Here is a 7,709-nt window from a genome sequence, read left to right on the forward strand (position 1 = left end):
CAATGCCTTCTTCTGACCTCCATGGGCACTGCACAACATGGGTGCACTTACATACATACAGACAATACACTCATATACATAACATAAAAATAGTAAATAAAATATTTAAAAATAATCTTTCATAAATCATTTTGTAAGTAGATAGAATAAATCTTTAAACAAATAAAAATGAATATATAGAAATGCAATACTAAGTTAATCAATATAGTGAAAAATAAACAGGACACATAACAGCAAACTCTATACAGCATTTGAAAATGATCATTCAAATAGCCAACCCTGTCTCTTCCAAGGGAAGTGCAGACTTAATAATAGAGATAGGATGACTTAGGCTAGATTCTGAAAAATAAGTTATAAGTAGTTAAACTGTGTCTTCCAAATTTAGGAAAAGCATGAAGAAGTTTACTAAAAACATAAGGAAATTTTAAAGAGCTTGCTGAAGACTATCCTGGGTCATGTAAAAATAAGTACAAATAGAGTTGTCAAAATAAATATCAGATTTCTTAAAAAGACAGTATTTGTGTCTAAGAGGAATGTGGTCAACTGATGATTTAAAGCACAGAGGCAATAAGATGAAGGTAGTAAGTTTTCACAAAATCTGTTTGGGTAACAAAAGAAATGAATTTATACAAACACAGAAAATTCAGAATTCCTTGCACAAATTTGTGAGTGTATCTAACAAGGTAGTTGTAAAGGACAAACAAGGGCGGGAATAAATTAATAAGGACAGTTAAGAATTTGAATAAGAAATTGAATGACTTAATACTTAATGGTAACATTTCAAATTTAAGAACAAATATTTAAGGTAGCTGTGCTGGATAGCTTTACTTGTCAACTTGACACATCTGGTGAGAGGGAACCTCAACTTGGGAACTATCTCTATTGGATTTTCCTGTGGCCATGTCTGTGGGGCATTTTCTTGAATCTTGAGTGAAGTGGGAGGGCCCAGCTCACTGTGGATGGTGCCACCCCTAGGCAGGTGGCCCTGCCTGTATAAGAATGCAGGCTGACCCTAGTCTAGGAACCATGGGAGACTGATTATTGCTGGGTCATGGAGAGCAGGCCTTACCAACTTTAGATAGGCTTACTAGACTCCAGTGGATGAATTTTCACCAAAGGACATCTGGATATAAATGCCTGACTGGATAGGACTAACATGTATGGTAGAATATATGAGATCTGGTGGGAGGCTTAAAAGGAGGTATAGATGGGGGGTCTAAATTTCACTAAGAACTGTTGTTCTTAATGAGGGCTGGAGAGATGTCTCAGCAGTTAAGAGCACTGACTGCTCTTGCAGAGGACTCAGGTTCAATTCCCAGCACTCACATGGCAGCTGTGAACCATTCTTAATTCTAGTTCCAGGGGACTCTGAAGCCATGTTCTGACCTCTGTGGCATTGCACAACGGGTGCACTCACATGCATGTAGGCAATACACTCGTACACATAAAGTAAAAATAATAAATAAAATGTTTCTTTAAAAAAGAACTGTTGTATGAAATGTACCAAAGCTCAATAATTTTTTTTTTTTTTAAATTCAGGCTGTGCTCAGGCCAAGGGAGTAAGCCTGTAAGTAGCATTCTTCCATGGCCTGTGCTTCAGCTCCTGCCTCCAGGTTCCTACCTTGGGCTCCCTCAGTGAACTATGACCCAAGAGATGTAAGCCAAATAGACCCTTTCCTTCTGATGTCAGTTTTGTCCATGTTTTGATCACAGCAATAGAAGACAACTAGAGAAGAAATTGGCACCAGAGGGGGCCAATGCTGTGACAGATATGACCAAGTTTTTTTGGGGGGAGGACTGTGGAAGTATTTGGAACTTTGAGCAGGAAAAGCTAATGAATGTTTAGTGTTAGTGAGCTGTTGTTGTGGCGCTTGGAACAGTTATGGTGAAAGTTATATAGATGATTGAGCTGTGGGTTGTGAAGCTTCAAAGGGAAACAAAGATTGTCAGGTCTGTTTGTGGGATATTTTGAAATGAGAATCTGTGATTTCTGGTCAGCTGGGGCTTTAGAATCAGCTATGATTAACAAGATACCAGTACAACTAGAGTGTACTTTGCTACTGGGGCAAAACTTTGCTTTAGTGGGGCAATTGATGTTGGTTAGTTGGGGCTGAAAAACTCAGCTGTGAGTAACAAGAGAACAGCATCATTGGGATGAAGACTTCTGGGAAGTATTTCCTCAAGGTCAGCACACAGAAACTGTGGTCCAGAGGGTGCCTGAGGCTCTATCTCAACCTGGAAGCAGAACTTGGTTATGTGTAAGGGTCTCCTACACGGTACTGGTTTGAAGGGATGAAGAGAATCTGAGACTTGGCATCTGTGAGGCAGGAAGAGGCCCTTGGTGAAAATACAACCTCAGTTGCAATGGAGACCCCAGCACATTGGAGAAGCCAGGACAGTTGGATGAGCACCAAGGACAGCAGCAGGTATGGAATGGAGCTGACCTGAGCCTATAATACAAACTGTGTGTACCATGGATGGTAGTGCCAGGGAAGTGAAGCTGCTCAAGCCCTTTGAAGATAGTAAGTGAGTCCCAGATGTCAAGCCTTGAGCTAAGTTGATGGACTTTTGTTTTACTTAAGTGTACCTGATTCTTCCCCTTTGAAATAAGACAGTAGTTTGTTTTGGATTTTACATGAGTCCACAGTTAAAAGATTTTTAAAATAGTCTTTGAACTTTTAAGTGTTTGAATATTTTAAGGACTGTGGGACTTTTAAAGTGGTACTGTTTTATGCTGTGATGCTAATATTACTATCATATCTTGGCAACAAGTGATGGAAAAATTGTGGTTTAATAATAGTGTGTTTGTGTGTGTGTCAAGTTGACATGGAGTCAATTGTACTGGATAGTTTTAGCTGTCAACTTGACACACCTGGTTAGAGGGAACCTATGTTGAGAAATTGTCTCCATTGGATTGGCCTGTGGCCATGTCTGTGGGGCATTTTGAGAGATGTGGGAGGGCCCAGCTTACTGTGGTCATTGCCATCCCTGGGAAAGGTGGTCCTCTCGTATAAGAATGTAAGCTGAACACAACCAGGAGAACAGGCCAGTAAGCAGCATTCCTCCATGATTGTGCTCCAGGTTCCTTCCCTGAGTTCCTGCCTTGACTTCCCTTGATGATGGACTGTGCTTGTAAGCCAAATAAACCCTTTCCTCCCAAGTTGGTTTCAGACAGTGTTTCCATCACAGCAACTGAAGGCAAACTAGAACAGGAGTCATGCTATCTTTGATGAAAGCAGAAAACTCTGCAGTTTCAAAGAGAAAAAAACGTGGGAATATGTTTAAGAAGAGGTGACATACATATACATAGATTACACACTGAAGTGGTTAAGCTCCACATCTTAGTGCCATTACTTAGTGATAATAAATTAAATCCCTTCAGAGAAATCTTATAGAAATTGAAAGCCAAGGACTGAGTCCCTGGCAATAATTTTTATGACCATTTTCAGGCTAACAAAAGGGGAGGAAGAAAAAAGGGGGGGGCAGATTTTAAAATGTAGGGCCAATGTGGTAAATGTTTGGTTATATAATAAGGAAAATGTGTCAGAAGGGGAGGTATTCAAGATTAAAAACAGTAAAAGTACAGACGTATATACATAGAAGATATGATAATCAGAGGATTGCAAAGAAAATAATTAGTGAAACTGTTTTAGCCTGTCTACTAGATGAACATTCTACACACTAATCAATTGCAGAGAAAAATGTTGTCACTGAATTCTAATTGCTAACTTTCACTACTTAATCTCTCTTTGTAGTTAAGAATTAGTTATGGAGTGTTTTATGGAGTGTTTATGTAGATGGCAGTCATCTTGTTTGCCACAAACTCATTTGCATGGAAAAGTGCACATCAGTTAAACTCCTGTCAAAATAATTAGGTAAGCATGAAATAATACTTTTTCATTTTAGAGGGTTCCAAGCATTGTCTCATTTTTTTGTAATTATTTAACATTATTATTTTAAATCTTTCCTCTCCTACAGATTAACAATTTCATGGAGACAGGCACTGTGAGTTTTACTTATTATAAATCTGCCCAGTAATATAAACACATAAATAAATAACATATACGTAGGAATGACTTTTATAATATAGACATACTCCTGAAAAATGATTTTTACCTCATCTTCCAAACAAGTTAATTTTATCTTAGGTTGTTTATAAAGTAGACAAGCTCATTGAATCTTGACTGCCTCTTGTAACCTAAACATAGCTTTAATTCCCCATAACCCTCCCTTGCCTTTGACACAGAATAATAATTTATAAATGTGTCTGTGGATGTTTCAATAAAGCACTGAAAACAGCTCAGATATTTGTTGGAGACAAGTAAGATATGAAGATTATGCCATTAGTGTTTCAAACAATAGGTGGGATTAAATTAATAATGTCTGTTTGTGGTTGTATATGTTCCTATTCTAAATCAGTGAGGACCAAAAAGAGCAAAATTCTTCTCTGATAAGACAGTTCTGTTGCTGGAGAGACGCCTCAGCAGTTAAGAGCACGGACTGCTCTTCCAGATGACCTGGGTTGGATTCCCAGCCCTATATGATAGCTGACAACCATCTGTAGCTCCAGTTCCAAGGCAATCTGACACACTCTTCTGACCTCTATGAGCATTGCACAACACGGATGCACTTACACAATCAGGCAAGACACGCATACACATAAATAAAATAAAATACTTTTAAAAAGACAGTTCTGTTTTTACTTCCCCATTTCGTGCTGTATATACTGTTTCAGAAAGAAAGAGCCAAACACTTATTCAAGAGCACAATTCTTAGAGAAATCTGAAGGAACAGGTTCTCAGCAATTCAGGACAACTCTTGGCTTTAAAATTGATGCTAAGAATTAGGTTGTCCTTATTTAAACATAACCACAATATGACTTCAAGTAGTAATTGCTATACATACAATAAATATTTCTTACTGGGACATCTTTTTAAAAATATTTTTATTGATTCTTTGAGAATTTCATACAATGGATTTTAAATTGTTCATTTATTTTCATTTTATGCATATGAGCATTTTGCCTGCATATATTTAAGTATACCATGTGCATGCAATGTCTGCAGTGGCTCAAGTGTGTCAGATTCTCTGGAACCAGAGTTACAGCTGGTTGTTAACTGCCTTGTGGATGCTGGGAAGTGAACCTGAGTCTACTGAAAGAACAGCCAATACTCTTAAGCTCTGAGTCATTTCTCAAGTCCCATTCAATATATTTTGATCATCTTCAGATCTCCCTCAACATGCTTTACAGGATTAATAAGTATTTTATGCAAAGGACATTTTTATCAAGTTCCCTTTGGCTTGATATTGTTCATTTGTTTAAAACCTGTACCTAACTCAGCAACAAAAATCATTAGCCACTAATAGTCACTAGATGTTGAGAAATAAAATTTCTTCTCACCTATTCCATCTTTCTGATTCTATGTTAGGCATAATGAAACTGAAATGAGATCCATTTCAACTAAAAGAGCTCTGTTCTCTTACTGTAAAGCTTGATAAGCCGCACCATCGAACTCAGGTTAATTGTAATTAAATCACAAGAATTCGTGTCTTCTTCCCCCTCATCAAAGTAGAGCACCAAAGAACAAGGTTAGTATGTTTGAAAACAGCTTGTTACGCAAAACATTTTTGTCATAAGAATAGGAAAGGGAAACAGATATCAGAGCTTGCCTTTCTGGAGCATACTGTATGGTGGGTAAGAAAAATAAATTTCTTTTATGAGCATTTAGACTGATTATATCAGTGAATGTGCTTTCCTGAATAAGAGTTTGAAACATATGGACTTGACAGTCATTTCTTTCATTATTTTCTTTGTGGATTAATTCATTTCATAGCACCACATAGTCATTTTACTAAATTACCCATGCTTTCTATACTTTCAAGCAATTTTAAGAGTCAAACTAATACTTTTTCTGTGCTTACTATTTAAAGAGCATGGAATGAAGACAAATGAAAATCATTTCCCATCCTCAAATGTGCTCAGAAGTGGCCAATGCATTTGTTCTTATTACTTTATCAGTTAAGGGCATATATGATTTGACAGTCACTTCACACATAAGTACTTCCCTTTTTACTGATGCTGTGTAAGTCAGAAACAGTCCCAAACACACACATTTTATTCTAATGCAAGTTTCCTCAAAGTCAGCAGCATTGACATCTTAGGCCAGAGAACTGTTTGTTATGGGAAGCAGTCTAGTGCATTGTAGGATATTTAGAAATACCCAGAGTATCTCCCAACTACACACTAGTAACAAATTCCAAGGTGAAGGATGACAAGAAAGTACATATACAGGCACTGCCAACCTGAGTCCTGATGAGAATCACTGCTCTAATTACCAAGGAGAAAAACAATGTTAATTTGAAAGGCTATTTCAGGAAAGAGTCCACACAGGACATTCCAAAAGAAATAGAAAATGGGAGAAAATGCTGAGAAACCAAGAAAAGAAAGCATTGCTTTTTAAACATTATTTTATGTGTATGCATGTGAATGTGAGCGGAGGTGCCTGTGGGTAGAAGGTGGTGTTAGATCCACTGGAGCTGGAGTTATAGGCAATTGTAAGCTGCCTGATTTGGGTGCTGGGAACTGACTCCAGAAGAAATCAAGCACTCTAACTGCTAAGCCATCTCTCCAGCCCCAGAAATAATTTCTTAATTTTGATTAGATACAGTAATGGAAGAGGTCAAGTTTAAATAGAGCATCTCAGACTGAACTTTACCATACAGCTTCTTTCTCCAGTCCAATAGTTCTTAAAGTTCACACTTAGTTACCTCACCATGATGATATCGAAAGCTTTAGATGATCAAATTCAGCTGCTTTGGAGCGTGGTAGATTAGATACATAAATAAACACACATACATATACATGTACATAAGCAAATATATACATACATGTACACATGTATATGTATAATTACCTGCATGATCACGCCATGCATTCTTGAATTGACGCTATCTTCCATATCTCCTTTTCTCTTTCATTTTTCCCTCTTTAATTTTCTTTTCTTTTTTTTTTTTGGTCTTTTGGAAGCAGGGTCTCCCTGTAGCCCCAGTTGTCCTGGAACTCACTATGTAGACCAGGTTGGCCTCAAACTCACAAAGATCAGCCTGCCTCTGCCCCCCAAGTGCTGAGATTAAAGGCATGTGCCACCACGCACGCCCCCCAAAAATATGGAACGCTTTACTAATTTGCATGTCATCCTTGCACAGGGGCCATGCTAATCTTCTCTGTATCATTCCAATTTTAGTATATGTGCTACAGAAGTGAGCACCCCTCTCTAATTTTTTGCGTGTCTTCAGTAGTCTGTGACACTATAAAGGATAGTGAGCTAAGCTCTTCTGGTCAGAGTGTCTCTCTTTCTATTTGACAATAAATAAATGGATCTATTTAAACTTTCAACCTCAGTTTAATCACCTGTAAAATTGGATTGGGCAGTCCTTCCAACACTAATCCTCTAAATATTATCTGATAAAATAACCATAATAAACAACATTGTAATGAAAATAATTGCTGATACATTCTAATAAAATATAAATGTAAATAAAGAAGTAAATACAAACTGTTCTAAAATATGATGGAACCATCTAATCATGCAATAATTTCTGAAATGATAATATATTCTAAACACAAATGAAAAAACAATATATACTACACTATAGGTTCAGACTTTAATTCTCAAGGTAATACTCTGGGTGCTTCAAGATCACCCTTC

General features: G+C 37.3%; 1 non-coding gene across 1 annotated transcript; it reads right to left on the minus strand.

Moving 5' to 3' along the window:
- Positions 1-7,161: 7,161 nt before the first annotated feature.
- LOC115070435 lies at positions 7,162-7,268 on the minus strand. Its single transcript, XR_003849587.1, has one exon. It is a non-coding gene; the product is annotated as a U6 spliceosomal RNA (small nuclear RNA).
- Between the last annotated feature and the right edge of the window lie 441 nt (positions 7,269-7,709).

The sequence above is a fragment of the Nannospalax galili genome, unplaced genomic scaffold (genome assembly GCF_000622305.1).
Source record: "Nannospalax galili isolate Female #2095 unplaced genomic scaffold, S.galili_v1.0 scaffold433, whole genome shotgun sequence".
Taxonomy (NCBI): Eukaryota; Metazoa; Chordata; class Mammalia; order Rodentia; family Spalacidae; genus Nannospalax; species Nannospalax galili.